The sequence below is a fragment of the Telmatherina bonti genome, assembly GCF_933228915.1.
Source record: "Telmatherina bonti genome assembly, chromosome: 2".
Classification (NCBI taxonomy): Eukaryota; Metazoa; Chordata; class Actinopteri; order Atheriniformes; family Telmatherinidae; genus Telmatherina; species Telmatherina bonti.
Genome location: NC_136620.1, coordinates 7,818,369 through 7,838,585, shown reverse-complemented (window position 1 = coordinate 7,838,585; position 20,217 = coordinate 7,818,369). Strand labels below are relative to the sequence as shown.

At 44.2% G+C, this 20,217-nt stretch overlaps 1 protein-coding gene across 1 annotated transcript in view; it reads right to left on the bottom strand.

Annotated features, from left to right (window-relative positions):
- znf423 (zinc finger protein 423) overlaps positions 1-20,217 on the bottom strand; it is a 230,523-nt gene that overhangs the window by 160,196 nt on the left and 50,110 nt on the right. The window lies entirely within an intron of this gene.

Here is a 20,217-nt window from a genome sequence, read left to right as displayed (position 1 = left end):
CTGGACATAACAGCCAGTTAGTCATCCAGTCATCCAGTCAGTCAGTCAGTCAGTCAGTCACTGGACATAACAGCCAGTTAGTCATCCAGTCATCCAGTCAGTCAGTCAGTCAGTCACTGGACATAACAGCCAGTTAGTCATCCAGTCATCCAGTCAGTCAGTCAGTCAGTCAGTCAGTCAGCCACTGGACATAACAGCCAGTTAGTGATCCAGCCATCCAGTCATCCAGTCAGTCAGTCACTGGACATAACAGCCAGTTAGTCATCCAGCCATCCAGTCATCCAGTCAGTCAGTCACTGGACATAACAGCCAGTTAGTCATCCAGCCATCCAGTCAGTCAGTCAGTCAGTCACTGGACATAACAGCCAGTTAGTCATCCAGTCATCCAGTCAGTCAGTCAGTCAGTCAGTCACTGGACATAACAGCCAGTTAGTCATCCAGTCATCCAGTCAGTCAGTCAGTCAGTCAGTCACTGGACATAACAGCCAGTTAGTCATCCAGTCATCCAGTCAGTCAGTCAGTCAGTCAGTCACTGGACATAACAGCCAGTTAGTCATCCAGTCATCCAGTCAGTCAGTCAGTCAGTCACTGGACATAACAGCCAGTTAGTCATCCAGTCATCCAGTCAGTCAGTCAGTCAGCCACTGGACATAACAGCCAGTTAGTGATCCAGCCATCCAGTCATCCAGTCAGTCAGTCACTGGACATAACAGCCAGTTAGTCATCCAGCCATCCAGTCAGTCAGTCAGTCAGTCAGTCACTGGACATAACAGCCAGTTAGTCATCCAGTCAGTCAGTCAGTCAGTCACTGGACATAACAGCCAGTTAGTCATCCAGTCAGTCAGTCAGTCAGTCACTGGACATAACAGCCAGTTAGTCATCCAGCCATCCAGTCAGTCAGTCAGTCAGTCAGTCACTGGACATAACAGCCAGTTAGTCATCCAGCCATCCAGTCATCCAGTCATCCAGTCAGTCACTGGACATAACAGCCAGTCAGTCAGTCATTTGGTTAAAGTTCTAAATTTATAAAACAGTGAAGTATCTGTCAGAAACAAACCAGATGTAAAATCAGCTATCAGATAAATCAGCTGATTGATCTGACTAGTCCCCCCTACCAGCCCCCCCCCCCCCCCGGACTGCTGCTTTTCTCTGACATTTTGCTGGACAAAGGCGAGTCACACCTGAGCGCTGGGTTAAAACTATTATAGGCCGTCTCCCTGTGGTACGCTGCCCTTTGCCACTACTGTCTGTGACTGAAACTCTGCGTGTGCACGTGCCCGTGCACCTGGGCGTAGCTTTGTGTTACTCTTACAACATACCGTTTGTTTTTGCATCCTTCACAGAGCCCGACCCATGCAGCTTAAATCAATTTAAGAAGCATGGAGGTAGGGTTTGGCTCTTACAACAGCAGAAGAGAAGAAAAGGTAAAAGAGCTTGTTGACAAACGTGCACTTTAACATGAACTTTAATCCCGATTGGACCAACCCCCGAGCTCTCTAAGGGTGTCCAGTTTCATTTTGGGGTCAAGGAGAGCCGTCATCGGTTTACATGGAGCCATTTTGAGCACTAAACAACAATGAGCGCTCGTCTCTTAAAAGAAACCGGATATCAGCTCCTAATAGCAGCTCCCATTACAGACTGGTTGATCCGACTGCTGCTGCCGATGGCAAGAACTGGAAAATGGTGACAAGTAAGGAATCAAACATGTGATCAAAGCGGCACTGAGGTGGGTGTTGAAATTTCCGTGATGTGGCGTTAAACCATTAACCGTTGTTGGCCATTAAATTGTGACGATTTGCCTTCATAATGGACATCAAAAATGTTTACCGTCTCCATGTTTCGTACCTTTTTGTAGCATGAAGTAAACGATACCATGTAGTATTTACTTTTTCACTTTAACCTGCTTTATTTACATATCATACCCACAAATATACAGAAATCAAATCTGAACTGAAAAGATTTGTCGATTAAAACCTGCCAATGTGACCGCTTTTTGCCATGAAATTATAAAAATGACAAATATATTGAAATAAATGTAACACCTGATCATCCCATCTGACTTTTGTAATCGCATACAGTCAGTATTTGATATTCCAGCTGATCTTACACCTTAAATTAAAGGAATAAATGGCCATGATGTGCCAAGTTATCGGCACAGATTGCTGATAAGAAAAGAGTCTGACCTTCCTCCGGATCACATTGTTGTAACTACTTTATGGTTTAAATTGAACCTTGGTATTAATGGTTTTCAAGTTATCAATAAAGTTAATAAAGTATGGTTAAAGGTACAAATTTACCAGGACTTTATGGAGCACCAAACATCAAACAAATGCATAAAGCTGGGTTAGACTACAAAGGCTTTAAATTACAAAAAAAAAAAAACCTGTTTTGAAATGGAGGAAATTCAATACGACCGGAATACCTGTTCATCAGGTTCTGACAAATCTTACAACAATGAGAAAAAAAACTCCCAAAACCAGCAGTATAACCTTCTGTGAAGCATGGTGGAGGGAGCATCATGGTGTGGAACCTGCTCCCTACTGTGAAGCATGGCGGAGGAAGCATCATGATGTGGAACCTGCTCCCTACTGTGAAGCATGGCGGAGGAAGCATCATTATGTGGAACCTGCTCCCTACTGTGAAGCATGGTGGAGGAAGCATCATGATGTGGAACCTGCTCCCTACTGTGAAGCATGGCGGAGGAAGCATCATGATGTGGAACCTGCTCCCTACTGTGAAGCATGGTGGAGGAAGCATCATGATGTGGAACCTGCTCCCTACTGTGAAGCATGGTGGAGGAAGCATCATGATGTGGAACCTGCTCCCTACTGTGAAGCATGGTGGAGGAAGCATCATGATGTGGAACCTGCTCCCTACTGTGAAGCATGGCGGAGGGAGCATCATGATGTGGAACCTGCTCCCTACTGTGAAGCATGGCGGAGGAAGCATCATGATGTGGAACCTGCTCTATACTGTGAAGCATGGTGGAGGAAGCATCATGATGTGGAACCTGCTCTATACTGTGAAGCATGGTGGAGGAAGCATCATGATGTGGAACCTGCTCCCTACTGTGAAGCATGGCGCAGGAAGCATCATGATGTGGAACCTGCTCTATACTGTGAAGCATGGTGGAGGGAGCATCATGATGTGGAACCTGCTCCCTACTGTGAAGCATGGTGGAGGGAGCATCATGATGTGGAACCTGCTCCCTACTGTGAAGCATGGTGGAGGGAGCATCATGATGTGGAACCTGCTCCCTACTGTGAAGCATGGTGGAGGGAGCATCATGATGTGGAACCTGCTCCCTACTGTGAAGCATGGTGGAGGGAGCATCATGATGTGGAACCTGCTCCCTACTGTGAAGCATGGTGGAGGGAGCATCATGATGTGGAACCTGCTCCCTACTGTGAAGCATGGCGGAGGGAGCATCATGATGTGGAACCTGCTCCCTACTGTGAAGCATGGCGGAGGGAGCATCATGATGTGGAACCTGCTCCCTACTGTGAAGCATGGTGGAGGGAGCATCATGATGTGGAACCTGCTCCCTACTGTGAAGCATGGTGGAGGGAGCATCATGATGTGGAACCTGCTCCCTACTGTGAAGCATGGCGGAGGGAGCATCATGATGGGCAGGAGCCCAAACTGCCTTCAAAATCAGCATAAAACACTTTATTTTAGTTCTGGAAAATTCACATGAGAATATGAAAGCAGAGGTTGAAAGCCGCTGGTGATGCAACAAGGATGCAAGTAAATCAACAACTTTTGAAAGCCGAGTTCTGACTTTAAAACCAGCTGAGATGCAGCAAGTAAGACTGAAAGGAGGAGATTTAATCAAAACATGCTCAGCTTTTTAATAAAACTTGTTTAGTTGTACACATTTTGGCTTTTAAGGGTGACTTTGATGGAGACTTAAAAGTCTGCATGGTGTGATTATTGTTCACTAGCAAAGATAAAAGTGTTTCAAGAGGTCAGAAGAGAAGCGGTTTACTCGGGAGGTAACGGAGCAAAATATCTGCGGCATTCATCTGCAGACTTCAGCGCAGCAACTTGAGAAAAACATCCTGAAAGAAGTGCATAAGGCATCAAACGGGGTGTGGGAGAGAGAGGTGGAGGAGTGGAAAAACAGAGGGAGGGAGACAAACAGGGGCTGCTTTGGGGCCAGTCGCCACAGGGTGCACGTGAGTGTGCATGTGTGTGTGTGTGTGTGTGTGTGTGTGTGCATGTCTTGGGAGGGCACAGTGGGAGGTTGGGGGGCATGGAGGAAGGGATCAGAGCTTTGGGGCCAGCTCCACAGGGAACAGAAATGATGGGGAGAGAATGGAGGGAGGTGATGGGGGAAGGGAGAGAGGGGTGAAAGGAAGGGATGTGGTCAGTTTAGAGTTTGAGAAGTCAGCAGGGAAGGACAGCATGGAGGGGGGGGGGAGAGAGACAGTGTGTACTGTGTGCTCAGAGAGAAGAGACCAGAGAGGTGTGCAAAATTGAGGGAGGAGACACGTTCCAGTTGGGAAGACAGAGAAGAAGAAGCAGAAGAAGAAGGGAACAAACACGGAGGGAAAGATGAAAAAAGTCCCAGGTGTCAGCAGGAAGGGGGAGAAAAAAAAGAGAAGAAAGGGAGGGAGAGGTTGTGGGGGTCCGGGTTGTTGGCAGGGGTGCAGGAATCCAAGGGAATGGCCTGTTCCTCATTATCTAGACACCCCCCACATATACACACATATAAAGGAGGCCCCCACATGGCCCCATGACGACTCTATCCCGACCAGTCCACACACACACACACACACACACCAAAAAAGACATAAAAACACACTCACATATGGATCTGAACAGATAGTTAACACATGGGTGCACACACACACACACACACACACACACACTACCTTCTCACTCAGACGCCCGCTGGTTCACCAAACTAGCTTTACCCAAAGTAAAACAATCACATGAGATGTCCATCGTCTCCAAATCATGCAGACGCTTCCGAGAAAAATGAAGCATCTGCCATCCAAAGTCACCACACGGACCACGGACACTTTCCCCCAGTTCTGCATGGAAGTGGGGGGTTAGTTGTTCTAATTGTAAACCTTATCAACGGACAATTTACACATTGTATCTGGTGAAATACCAGCAAATGTCTGAAATGCACAAGCTGACCAGGACGGCGCTACAAAGGATGTTGGAGACAGATTTTACATAGAAACCACCACCAACTACCATCCAGAACAGGAACAACATTCTGGATACTACCATCCAGAACAGGAACAACAATCTGGATACTACCATCCAGAACAGGAACAACAATGTGGATACTACCATCCAGAACAGGAACAACGTTCTGTATACTACCATCCAGAACAGGAACAACATTCTGGATACTACCATCCAGAACAGGAACAACAATCTGGATACTACCATCCAGAACAGGAACAACAGTCTGGATACTACCATCCAGAACAGGAACAACAATCTGGATACAACCATCCAGAACAGGAACAACAATCTGGATACTACCATCCAGAACAGGAACAACGTTCTGTATACTACCATCCAGAACAGGAACAACAATCTGGATACTACCATCCAGAACAGGAACAACAATCTGGATACTACCATCCAGAACAGGAACAACAGTCTGGATACTACCATCCAGAACAGGAACAACAATCTGGATACTACCATCCAGAACAGGAACAACATTCTCTATACTACCATCCAGAACAGGAACAACAATCTGGATACTACCATCCAGAACAGGAACAACATTCTCTATACTACCATCCAGAACAGGAACAACAATCTGGATACTACCATCCAGAACAGGAACAACAATCTGGATACTACCATCCAGAACAGGAACAACAATCTGGATACTACCATCCAGAACAGGAACAACAATCTGGATACTACCATCCAGAACAGGAACAACAATCTGGATACTACCGTTCAGAATAAGAACAACTTTTCATCACTGCAAGATGCTAGACATCAAACATGCAACAAACACCACAAATTAGCCAAAACATCATCAATGGATCTGGAGTCTGATAGTGGATCCATATGAGATGAATGTAGGACCAGAACAACTGCTGGAATCACTGAAAGAGCTGCTTACTGGATGTCTGACCTGCTTTCTTGTTTGCATGATTTAGAAGTGTACAATCTTAGGTACCTCAGTGCTACAATTCTGATATTAAACGATTATCAGGATTTTTCTGCATATTTTAAGTTTTTTTTCTGACTCCATTCTTTTACCTTTATACTACTTTATAGTCCTTTCATGCAATTTATGCAACCAAACAGATTTATCTCCTCTATCTTTTATCTATCTGGAACCATAAATAAATACAACACATATCAAACATGTTTTCTTAAAATGTTTCCTTGAAATGTTCAGGATAATATGTTGGGAACAGTCAGGAACAACCAGTTCCTTTAACTGGACTGAACAGAGCTGCTGTCACGTGTTTGTAGAATCACTGTTGGATTTTATTTTGGCTTTAAACAGCTTCCGTATGCAGGAGGTCTCGTCCAGGTCACGTCTGTTCTCATGTCCAGAACAACCAGAATGCGTCCAAACGCTTCCGATCAGTAAATCTCACGCCCAGTAACAGTAGCTTCTAGGCTTGCTACTAGGTTAGCTGCTAGGTTAGCTTCTAGGCTAGCTGCTAGCTTTGTTGTTAACTATTTGCCACCTTCAGGGTGACGGACGGTCCATCTCGTACAGTGCCCGGGCAGCAGTGCAACTTTTAGCTTCCTGCCCCACTTCACAACTGTGTTCCTGTCATTTAACTACTCGGAAAAAAGGTTGTTTGTGAACATTTTCCAATCATAATTAAACTGGCATCAAAATGAATCGATGAAATAGCATCTTTGTCTTCTTTTCTTTTCTCTGCCAGGTCAAGAAATTCATATATAAATGAAATAAAAAAAATATGAACTGTTTTAATGCCACTGGTGAGGATGATTTCATGGTTCTGTCTGTCACACCAAGCGGGTCTGAATTTTGTCACTTCACCAGCTCAGTGGGGCCATAAGTTCTTTAGTGAGCATCAGCTGATTTACACACGCCACACACTCAGACGAAGACAGAAGATGACCATCGGAACATGTCAGGTACAACGGAGTGTCCGAAACCAGAAGAAAGTAAGTTAGCTCTTGTTGTATGAGTGCATGCAGGACAAAGTGTGCATGGTGCAGTTTGTCCACAGCAGCTGCACAAACTGCACCATGTTGACTGTCCAGATGCAATAAGAGCTTAATGTATTATGAACAAAAGCACACGGTCATCCATAAAGTCTGTGCATGTGGATGTGAAAACCATTACTTACATGTATTTTTATGTATAAAAGGAGTGATTAATAAGGTTGAAACCAGATAAAGCAGAAGGTTTAAACTAATTTTTCTGCTACGTATACCTGTAGGAGTCATAAATCAGGCTCACTTCTGACCTAATTCATCTGTTAGACTGCTAACTTAAAGAAAAAAGAAACGGCAACTTCAAACTACAATAAAAACCCTGAATAATCTCGTGTTTTAGCTGATATTGAGGTTAATTAAATGAGATTAATAAAATGTATAAGAACCACAAGGGTGATGGTCTGATAAAGTTCATCAGTCACAAAGACATTGTTTAAAAAAAACCTGCCTGAAGGTTTTCTGTAAAAATGTTTCCTGATTTCTCAGCTTTGAAAACATCAAAAACAAAGACATTGGATCAGTTCTGAGCAGGTTACTGTTTAGAACCTGCAGGAGATCATCTTTCATCTGCGACAGAGCTGCACCTTATAATCAGTCTGCTAATACCGTGACATGGCGTAAAGATTGTTCGCTGAAGAAATTAGACATGAATAAAAACCAGACAAATAACAGCTTATATCGTATACTAGGACCAGTTATGTCAGCGTAAAAAAATCAAATAACTTTAATGAAAAAAGCATGAAAACATGATTATTTAAATGAATAAAAGAAGGTTCTGCAGCAATAGGACAGCTTCCACATGAGGCCTCAATGGGTGCAGTGGCATGATGTTTTTTTTATTCGGAATTAACAATTCGGAATTAAATAATTAATTAATAATAATTAATAATTAATTAATAATTAATTAAATAATAAACGTATTCTCCTACGAGTTTACATGAAAATAATATCCAATGAAGGTTGACATGAAACTCATCCTCACTTAACTCCTCTTTAGAGCGGCGGGTTGGGAAGGGTTCTGATTGGACAGAGGGTGCACGTGATGTATGACGTATATCAGAAATAAACGAAGTTGGCTCCCTGCTTCTCGTCTTTTCAGTCGTAACTTGTAAAAACGACATAATACGAACCAGTTTCGCTGCTATTTTTATTATAAATGTGAAGTAGCAGCTCAACACCAGCATACTACTTCACTTTCTGCAGCAACTGAGAAGGAGAAGAAAGATAGACCACCGAACACGGGAGGTAAAACAACGCGCGTCATCGGGACAGGACAAGGTAACGAGCATGCTCAGAACGACTGGAGTTAACTTAGAGCAGAATGAAGGTTTACATGACAGAGGAATGAAATAGTTCGGAATTAAAATGCGAATAAACCAGACACTTACATCGGGATTAAGTTTAATTCCGAACAGACTTTTGCATGAGGAATGAAGTGTTTACATGGTCGTTTTTCATCACTTTAAAGTGGAATTAACTTTTATTCAGAATTGAACAGGAATTAAAACTCCCATGTAAACACACGGACTGTGCTCTTCCCAATTCCTTACAGACAAGTATGTCTGCATCTACAGATTGTCTGGCTGCCGGAGCCCATATCATCCTCCCTCCACCACCGTGCTTCACAGCCAGTATCTGCAGGTGTTACAGCTCCTTCCCGTCATATCATGCTACACATCCCAAAGCCAAGCCTCGCTTTGGCCAAATGTCTTTTTCATTTGCTACATCAAGTGACTGGAACTTGTCATTTTATCTTGTATTTGTTTTGAAATGCCTTCTAAAGGAGATTTCTGTTTAAAGGTGGAGTATGCAAGATAATTAAACTTGCAATTTAATAACGCATCAAATATGGACAGACTGGAATCTACATGTTTAAAAAAGAAAAAACTAATTATGAAGTAGTTATTTTATTAAATGTATTTTGAAAATATTGAAAATCTTACATACTCCACCTTTAATGACGCCTGTAAATGTTTTCGACCACTTTAAAAATGTGGTTCAGCTTTTCTGGTTCAGTCTTTTTCTACTCATCATGAACTTTTACGTTTACCAAGCTAACTGAGCCCTGCAGAGTCTGAGGTGTAGCTCTTGGCTTTTCCGTGGGTGTCGCATGGTCTGATCCTGGACTGAACTGGTTGGGACTCCTGACCCCTGCTAGGACCGAATCAGCTCGCTGTTAGTGGTTCCAGCTGGATGGACTCATCTCAACACATCTCTAAAACTCCTCAAATTCCCTTTAAACTCTACTTTTCATCAGATTTTACTTTTTTATTTTCCTACTACTTTGCAGATGAACTGGGCTGCTTTCCTCTCATTCAAAGGTGGCTTTCACGCTCACTAATGTGTGATGGAGATGTCGATGTTCTTCTACACACACAGCCCTCGTAGATTTTATGGTTGACACCAAAATAATCACTGCAAGCAACACTTGTGTCAGAGCTGAGGAGGCTAAAGGGAAACAGGATCTCCTGGTTGTCAGCAGTCTGACTGGGGAGATCAGAACAACTTTATTTATTCAGAAATATGTAAATGGATATTTCTATAATCTTGCTGTGTAAATATTGGATTAATACACACAAACAAACCAACGCGCACACACACACACAGAGAAGCAGCAAACCCTTTGGCTGATAGAATTCTAATGAATGTTTAAAACACAGACCATCATCGTCTTACATGGAGAGGAAAATCACACACCGGACGGTGGATCTAAGCCTTTACACACACACAGACACTGCAACACAGACACACAAATATTTACTCTGCAGGTTCTGCCCACAGTCACAAAAGCACATAAAGAGAGAGGAGATGAGAAGAAGAGGACGGGAACAAGGAAGTTACATTTTTAATCATGTGTTTCTTTTCCTCTGAGCGAAGTAGGGCTGAATACGAGAGGGTTAGCTGGTGCCAACGCACCCAAACACACACAACATACTTTCTCGTGTCCTTTGGCAAATTCTTCTTTTTCACTCTTGCATTAAGTAAGTAAAAAAAGGGAAGAGAGTCAAAGTAGGAGGGGAAGAAGGAAGAAGAAGGGGGGGAAGGAGGTAAGAAAAGAGAGAAAACGTCCCTGCAGAGTCTTTCTCCCTTCCTGGAGCGAGCCGGGGCCCCTGCAGCGCCGCCTGTGTAATTTCCAGTGGCAGTGAATACAGGTATTAATAAAAGCCCCATGGGGAAGAGCACACAATATAACCCTACATTTTCAGGCATTATGAAAGGACGCCCCCAGGGGTCCTCGGGCTCAAATTTCTGAGATGCAGGCATTGTAAAAAAGACGCCCCCAGGGGAGGACCCCGCAATAGAAATCTGCTGAATTCAAAGCATTTCCAGAGTCCTGGTGGGAGCCATTACTCCCACTGGAAGGGAAGAGCATTTTTTCTTCTTTTTTACCTCTCCTCTCTCCTTCCAAACACTCCCTCTTCTTTTTTTACCAAACATGTGTTGCTGACATGTTGACAGATTGCTCAGTGAGGTGTTTAGGTGCATGCACAAGGCATGTCTGCAGAGACACGAGCTCCATCTCTCCCTCCCTCCTCCCATTTCCCTCCCTCCCTCCATCGCCAGTTCCCAAGTTCCATCCCTCCCTCCGACTCAAACCTCTCAGTGCGCCCAAAACTGCTCCCATCCATATTTCATAAAGGAGAAAGTAGGCTGAAAGAGAGAGAGAGGGAGCGGAGAGAGGACGGAAAGAGTTGAGGCTACAGGGAGAGAGGAAAGGAGAGAGGTGGGGGGGGGGTGGGAGAAAAAAGGAAAAGGGGGGAAGATAAAGAGAGACAAAGCGGGATCAAGGGAGGGGAGCAGGAGGAGGAGAGGACAGATAAAGAGAAATAGAGCGATGTAGAGACTGGGAGAACTCTGCAGTGAAAAATGAACCCTGTGATGAAAAATGACTTCACAACAACCCTTCTCCGTCTCACCCCCTCTCTGCGTGTTGTACTCCCCCACTACCACCTCCTCTTCCTCCTCCATCCCCCCTCTCCTCTGGTGCCAGGCTCCTGCTCTCTCCCTGGAAAACCTGAGCGGCAGCCAGCTGTGTCTCTGCACTTGTACGTATGCCAAGGGCTTAGCAGAGGAATCTTCGGGCCACCCCCGGGTACAGACTCGCAGAGGGAGGTGGGAGAAAGCAGGGAGACGGGGGGGGGGAGGAGAGGGGGAACGCGGCGATGGAAAACCAGTAAGAGAAAGAAAAAGACTGAAGCTAAGAGGAGAGTGGTGTTTATTTAGTGGACGGACGGCGGTGAGCGTGGAGCTTGGCTGTAATTCTGTTTCAGATTACACCCCTCCTACCTCGGCTAGAAAGTGATCTGTGGTTTTAATAAGAGTCTGGGCCTCGCAGGACTCAGCTGCTATCCTGACGACAGACGCAGCGAGGTGTGTGTGCGCTCTGTGTGTGTTTGCGACAGACGGTAAGAGCTTAGCAGTGGGAAGACGTCCCGCGGGAGGCAAACCAGTCACCCAAAGGCTCCCTGCACAAACAGACGCGCCCTCCTCTCTGAACATCTTCAAGTCCTGCCTCCACTTCACCCATCTTTCCTCCCTAGTTTCCTTCCTCCCAGCTCCACGGGCTCTCTGATAATCTCTCCTCCCCCCCGCTGAGAGGAGACGAGAGTGCAGCTGTATGTGCTCAATTAACGCGGGCCTCACAAATACCTTTGGAAAGACTACGAACGGCATCGGCTGTCTTCCACGAACGCCGCTTTCCACCCACGCCGTCCTAGAAGTAGCTAGCTGGGTTAATGACTCGCTATTTGTCTCTGACAGTGGCTGTTTCCGCCCCCCTGCCTTGACTGACAACTCCCTGGCTGACTTGGTCCTTACCTTTTCATCACTTCGGCGGTTTCTACTGACATCTTTAACCACGTCTTGCCCTCTCATGCTTCTCCTTCACACCTTGCGTTTCACGCGCAACGCAGTGAAAGATTTAAGCATTTTCATCACATTGACCCAACCTTGGGATGCTGTAAGCAGTCATGCAGCTTTTGGGATTCCCCGACGGAATGGTGTGTGTCACTGTGTGTGTTCATATGGCAGAGCAAGGCCGGAGAATGTTCTCCATTTGATCTGTAGGAGGTTTTTTCTCCGCTCCTCCTCTCCTCGGGGAGCCTATGCTCCACATTCTGACTCCTACTGAGACCCATCAACACTCCCCTGACTCACACTCTCGGTCTGTCTCTCACATATCCTGTGAGCGCACAGGATACAGGCCCACACCCACGAAAAAGGAGCACATATACAACATATTATGCAGTATGCAGCTCTTCAAGAGCTGAACTGATCCTCCAAACCGGCAGGAGTGGGTCAGAATGCCAAGCAACACCACTCGGAACAGCTCAAATAAGGAAATCTGTCACAGATATGAGTATTAATACTGATTCTAACAATTGGACGGATGCTTTTGTTGTACTTTAATGAAACAACAGTGTGAATGTCTGATCCACATCTCAAACAGGGCTGACACACACAGGCTTAAAGCTGCAGTGGTGTTGTAATAGAGGCATGTAATCTCCATCTCACACACACACACACACACACACACACACACACACACACACACACACACACACACACACACACACAGCCAGCTGAGCTGAGCTATCAGGCTCATGCACATTAATGTGGTATTACATTAACCAGATGTGTGAGATCTGTGGGTACGTGCATGTTTGAGTGGGTGTGCACACATTCATGTGTCACTGATCTTACAAGCATGTGTGTGTGTGTGTGTGTGTGTGTGTGTGTGTGTGTTTGTCCAATTTCCACTCAAATTAATGGTGCCTCTTTACAGGCCTTCTGTTGGAGTGGCACTGAATTACTTAGTGCTTCAGTCTCGCACCTGGGACCCATTCAATGTTACAGCAGCAGCTAGCTGCTAACCTGGGAGCCATTTGCTACAACAGTATAGTTAGCATTACAGATACCAGCGCTTTTCCAGCAGACAACGCTGCACTAACTAACGTCAGTCTGAAGCCACACCTGGGACTCGGGTCACATGTCCAATAACAGCGCTGACAGAGCTGTTCATGCAGCACGATAAAAAAAGATGGATCTCTTTCTGCTTTTCAACGTGACATCATGCATCGCTGATGAATTGTGTCGGCATGGTTTTGCTTTACGATATAGTTTTTTGATAAAAACTCAAGAGTATCTATCATTCCTTGTGATTGAAGGGATAGAGTGAGTTAGTCTGGATGAATGTTCAGGTATATGAAGGTATTTAGAGTTGCTCAGTGTGTAACGACGTCCAAAGGACAGAGCCTCTGATAGGAAACATCCGTCTCCCTTAGTGACAAAATATGATCTGGGAATGGTTAGGAGGGCTCCATTCATGGATGTAGAACTGGTAGTAAATATATATATATATATATATATATATATATATATATATATATATATATATATATATATATATATATATATATATATATATATAGGGAGTATAGTAGAGTGGGACATGTCCCCAGCAGTGTCATGAGTTGTTCACATATTTTCCATTGAACAAAGAGCTCAGCCCAGATTTGCTACAACCAGTTCAGTCTTATAACCCATTTAAATAGATAAAATCTCACCATTTCTTTATTAATTATTACACTATGTGCAAAAAAAGGAAAGAAATATTGGTTCACCGGCATATCAAGTACCACAAACAATAAATGTCAGTAAAAGAAAATCAGTTAAAAATATCCATATAAATATCCATATATATATTACATTAAAAATAATAATAACTAGAAAAGCAGCGCAGCGTGTCAGACCTCCAGCAAGCAGCTTATCTAACGATTCCAGCAGATGTTCTGGTCCAACATCCATCTTATATGGATCCACTATCAGATTCCAGATCTGTGGATAATGATATTGGGGTGTGTGTAGCATGTTTGTTTTCTTGCAGTGATGAAAAGTTGTTCCTGTTCTGGATGGTGGTATCCAGACTGTTGTCAGGATCCACATCTATCTTTGATATCTTGGAAAACCTGTTGGCAGAGGTGATTAAATTAAACACCATGCCAGAGTAACAACCTAAAATCAAAAGTAAATTTATGTTTAAAATGTTAAAAGCAGAAGTTTTTTATTAGTGCAAGTATGTGCAAGAGAAGGGGCCACTGAAGAGAGAGAGGTACAGGGCACAGATTATTGATTAATCAGCTGATGCCGATGATATTTTGTTTATTTATTTATACTAATTCTAACATAAATGTTGCCATTTGATGCATTTTTCCACAGCTAGCCTTTGGGCTAATTTACATCTGTAGTCCCCTTGTCAGGCAAACTAAAAACCTTACAAACATCGCATACGGTTACACCCACCAAACCCACCCAGACTGACAAACAGCACATTTTGTCAGCACTATGTGATTTTTTTTTAATCCTTGTTAACATGATTTGGCTGTCCTCGCTGTCGCTTGCCTTGTTGAAAGAACTACGTTAGCTAGTGCCAGAGAGCAGCACTAACAGTGTTTGTGTCTTCAGTCAGAACATCCTCAGCTACTATTAAGTCATTAATAAAGGTTATAATTATGTCACTAAGAAAAACGCATGTTTCCTTAGTATGTAGCAGTATGAAAGCTGCCAGAGAGGAGGACATGCTGAGGCAGGTGGAGATAAAGATGAGCTTTCTGACTACTGACTATTATTCATAATAAGGCATTTACTTGGCCTTCACGTATTATTCAGATGTAAAAATACATGTTTTGTTTGGTACAAATTATTGCAAAAACAAGTGTAATGATCATCATGACATATTTTTCTTATAGACATTAACATTACTTCTAATATTACAAAATCTCTTGAACATGTAGTTAACTATTTCATATTAAAAGCCAAATTTTTTATTCATAAAGATTCCTCAAAAAACAATTGCGGTTTCCCTTATTCCAAATGAAAATTAACTCACTTTTTAAATCTCTGAAACTCATTAAAAACAATATGAAAAATATTAGGCTTCTTAATTTTTATGAAAATATTTTTAATTGTTAATCCCTCCTCTTCATCATTTATACTTTATATTTTATTGTTACATAAAATTGTATTCTCATGTTTTTCTTACTTCAAGCGGAATTCTAATTAATTTGTATATAACCTTATTTGTCTTATCTGTATTGATTTATTGTACCTATTTTGTTTAATATTGTATTTTTTGTGATTTCAATAAATTTTTGTTGAAAATAAAAAAAACTTCTAATAATACAAATAAATCTGTTTTTTCTATTTTAGTAGAAACTGAAGCCAGAAAGATTTTAGATTATGATATTTTATCCATTTAGATATTTTCTCTCAACAACATGATATCCCAAATAACTATCCATCATAAGTTAAAAAATACATATTTATGTCCCGACGAGAGTCAAATCAAACCTTCGCCCTGACCGAATCTCAGCGATCGGGAAGCAAGACGAGTCTGAAATTCATGTCGTCAGCAGAATTTTCTGCTAGCGTGTAGCTAACAACTGTGTGCTAGTTTGCGTTAGCATCTTGTCCTGGAGCAAATATAAATGTTTTTTATTGTCTTTGATGGATTCATTAGGTGGGGTCTTCCACATCGTTTGATCCTTATTTGGCATCTGTCCTGCTGAGTTTTGGGAAGGTAAAAAATACTCATGTATCATCCAAACAGGGCTTAGCAAAGTGTCAATTCAATACAGGAATCAGAAAATAGACCAGACTGAAATTCTGCAACATCCACGTCTATTTCTATCAATTTAAAGAAGAAAAGATGATAAGGTTTGATGATGTCTGCAGAAATGAAGCGGTTTAATCTTCCTGGTTGAGCGGCCGAGCTGCCGTCATCAGATCTTCCTCTGGTTCCTGGGGAACCTTCGGGTTTTGGCTCCGTCTACAGACGTGTTTTTGCCTTTTTTTTTTTTTTAAATGCAAAATTAAAATTCTTGTAAGAAAAACGACATTTTGATTGACCTTTTTCTTTTTTCTTCTTTTAATCAGAGTGAGATAACATCAGAGCCGGTTACCTCTCGTAAGATGGCTCCATCTGTCACCCCCCAACCAAGATGGCTGATGTCTGAGTGTTTGCTTTCTGTTCAGGGACAAACATCAAACTACATCAAACTACAAAATGCATGAACACATTAACTCTCTCATGCAGATCCAGAGTGGCGTGTGTTTATCCCCAGAAGGCCGTGTGTTTCATGTTTTTGTGTGTTTGTGTGTGTTTGGATGTGTTTTTGTGTGGCGTGCCCCGACCTCCCAGGGGTCTCCGCAGAATTTAAGAGGATTCTCTGTTCTGTGAGTTTTCATTTAGCTTTCTCCTCAATAATTACTAGAATGCAGTCGTCCCTCCACTGGCTTCACCGTGGACACACACACACACACACACACACACACACACACACACACACACACACACACACACATCTAACACCAAGCAACACAAATATGAACACAAGTACACAAAAGCCTGAATGCAAGTGCACACAGATCCTGCAGAGCTGTGGGATTACTCTGCAATCTCAACCAGTCTTTCTCCAGGGAAAAACATGTTTTATCATTTCATTTCTTCTGCGCCTCCTCTCGCCCTCCCCCCCCCCCCCCCCCCCCCCCCCCCCCCCTCCCCCGGTCTTCTCACTCAGCAACATGTAGCCCTCACCAGACTCCTCTGCTGAAATCAGAGGCCACATCCTGCGCTCCGACAGCAGCACACAGCTTTTGGCTGTGTGATGCTCGGAGCGTCTGCAGTGTGTGTCTGATGGTGACAACAGTGACAAGCGCAGCCGTGTGTGTGTGTGTGTGTGTGTGTGTGTGTGTTTGGGAAAATTCTCATGGTTCATATGTTGTACAGTCATGTGAAAAGGACCAGGTCGTAACACCGAGCTAACACTGCATTACTGTGAACGTCCAGCAGCTTGCAGAAGCTCATTGAGCAGCATCTCGTCGCCGTAATGGTTTTCCTGATGATGTTTTCAGACATTTTCCTCCGCTCCTCCTTCCAGCGTTGCTTCAGTTCTGTGTTTTCTGCAGCTCTCTGAAGGTCCCGCCGCAGCATCTCAGTCAGGAGGTCTGGACTTTGCCTGGATCATGTCAACAGCGTGGTCCTGCTGCCGTGTTAGGGACCATCGTCCTGCAGCATGTCGCTGTCTGTCAGACTGATGGATAAAACAGTCTGGGTCATGTGACTGCAGAACAAGCCCACATCATCATCCCTCCACCACCATGCTGACAGGTGTTTGTGCTGATAGACTGTTTTTCTGCTTTTTGACCAAACATGTCGGGTCTGTGTAAAGGACACCGCTCCAGAGGTCTTGTAGTTATTCATGGTTTTTACTCAGGATGTCTTTGAAACTTCATTAACTCTGTTCTCTAACAGATGTAAAAGATGTTCTTCTGTAGAGAAGACAGTTGCTGTGGCTTGTTTTCTACTTTTTGATCAGTTTTTTTTCTTCTTTGTCTCTTTTCCTCATCCTTTCCTTTTTTGTATTATCTCTTTCTTTCCGGTCCGGTTCAGCAGTTATAAGCTGAAATAACAGACTTATGAAATAAATAATAAAATAAAGAATAAAGCTTAGGTACCAAGGGGAGCCTCACAGCCCACCGGCTTCTCTTGGAACAGTAAATGTGTTCAGCACAGCAAGCCAGACCATCATCCTGCTGTCAACAAGCCGGACAGGTAAAGTAAAAATAAATTAATCAAAAATTAATTAGAACCGGCATTCAGAACCATTAATCAATGTTATTTTGCTCCTGTCAGTTTTGTTTAATTATTCCTCTTAAATATATCTAAAATTATTCACTGGATGACCATATATGGTCAAACTGTGTGTTTCCTTTCACTTAGTTTAAAAATCAATATCTGACCTTTTATTATGAAAATATTTTCAACAAAAACTTTTCTATGAGGATAAAAATTATACTAACATAATTGCTAATTTACTGTAATAGAGCATCTTTAATTAATTATAGTATTAATTGGAGGTCATAACGCCATGCTGGTTCAGGGTTTTTCCAACTGGACCATCATGGACCCCAACTTGGGCTTTTTACAGTTTCTCTGAGTATTATACGGTCTGATCTTGGACTGACGTTGTTGGGACGTCACTCCAGATAGTTTGGGAAGCAGCAATGGCTTCTTTCGGATCATTGCTGATGTCTTTCCTCCTTGGCGTTATGTTAACACACAACGCGCGGCAAGCGGATCCTACTGTCCCGATGCGGTCGGCGTGGACTCCTTCTGCATCTTGACTAAAGCTTGTTCCATCCTCCATGAGAAGCAAGAACAAGAAAAAACGTCTTGTTCGTCAGTTCCATCCATCCTCCAGGAGAAGCAGGTCTGCAGCGGGGAGGGGTCACTGCGGGGGGCGATGTCTGCTTTATGTGTCATGAACCCGGTTGTTTCCTCCACCATGGAAGTTCTGTTTTTACCGCCGTCTTTGTGCTCAAAATAACTCAAAAGGTTACCGATGGATTTTTATAAACATTTCCAGAGTTGTTGCAAATGTAAAAATGAAGAAATTATTCAGGTTTGGTGGTGATCCGGATCCCCGTTTGGATCCAGGAATGTTTTAAAAGGATTCTTTAACATCGTGCTTGGCGGAGGTTTCCACTCTCCGAGTTTCTAGTTTCAGATTTAACCAGCAACTTCGTCCGCGGCAGGGCGGGTGGTGCACGCGGCAGGGCGGGTGGTGCACGCGGCAGGGCGGGTGGTGCACGCGGCAGGGCGGGTCGTGCACGCGGCAGGGCGGGTCGTGCACGCGGCTGGGCGGGTCGTGCACGCGGCAGGGCGGGTCGTGCACGCGGCTGGGCGGGTCGTGCACGCGGCTGGGCGGGTCGTGCACGCGGCAGGGCGGGTCGTGCACGCGGCTGGGCGGGTCGTGCACGCGGCTGGGTCCGAGTGTTTTAATGTGAAAATGGTACTTTCTCACCACCTCGCAGCAACTCTGCTTCCTGCTTTCTCCGTGTTAACCACGCCCACCTCACATGTCCGACCAATCACATGATACTTCTCGGAGCCCGATGTGTCGAGAACTGTCTTCAATGCGTCCGCAAGAACAAAATGACGTAATTTTCTTCTCGGAGCCTCGAGAACAAGAAGAACGTTCCGGCTTCTCGCGGAGGATGGAAGAAACTTCAGTCTTTGTTAAAATAACTGAAGTTTTATTGATCACACGTTAAATTCTGATCAGGAAAACTGTCTGAAAGCAGCCAGCAGCTGGAACAACGTCGTCATGACGACAGTAAAGGATCCACACTGAGCTTTAAGCGTTTCCTTGCGCTGATGTTCTGAGAGAAAACCATGAAGATGTTTACTGCGCTGCTTTCCTCACACCCCTCCAGTTGCGTTCACTGCCTGTCGGAAAACCTGCAACTCGAGCCCGACCTCAGAGTGAGACCCGGCAGCGACTCTGCTGGGATCAGACGGTAAGTCCATCCCAGTCTTACCATCTAACATTACACAGTCTCTGGAAACACCATCTTTACCAGTTTAAACAAAGCCCTCCACTCCACTGCCCCCCCCCCCCCCCCCCCTGCCTTACCTCTTCATCCCACTATCAAAAGTAAACACACACACCCCGACTCGCCAAGAGGAGAGTTGCTTTGCAGCAGCATGAAAGAGAGCGCGTTGGCTTGTTAAGGGAGCGTTCGGATTAATCTGTAGGAACCAGATGCCCCCGCCGCGTTCCTTTCAGCCACTCCATTAATTACACCAGTACTAATAACGGCCTTTGTGTGCGTCCCAGTGGAACATGTGGGAATTGCTGATTCCAGTAGCTATAGGTATTCAGAAGCAGGGGTGGGTCGGCGTCACCCAGCAAACTCTGCAACTCATCTGAAAGCCATCCTTCCCGCTGAAGAGCAAGCAGTGTGGTGAAGATGCAGGAGGATGAGGATGAGGATGGGGATGAGGATGGGGATGAGGATGAGGATGAGGATGAGGATGGGGATGAGGATGGGGATGGGGATGAGGATGAGGATGGGGATGAGGATGAGGATGGGGATGAGGATGAGGATGGGGATGAGGATGAGGATGGGGATGAGGATGGGGATGGGGATGAGGATGAGGATGGGGATGAGGATGGGGATGAG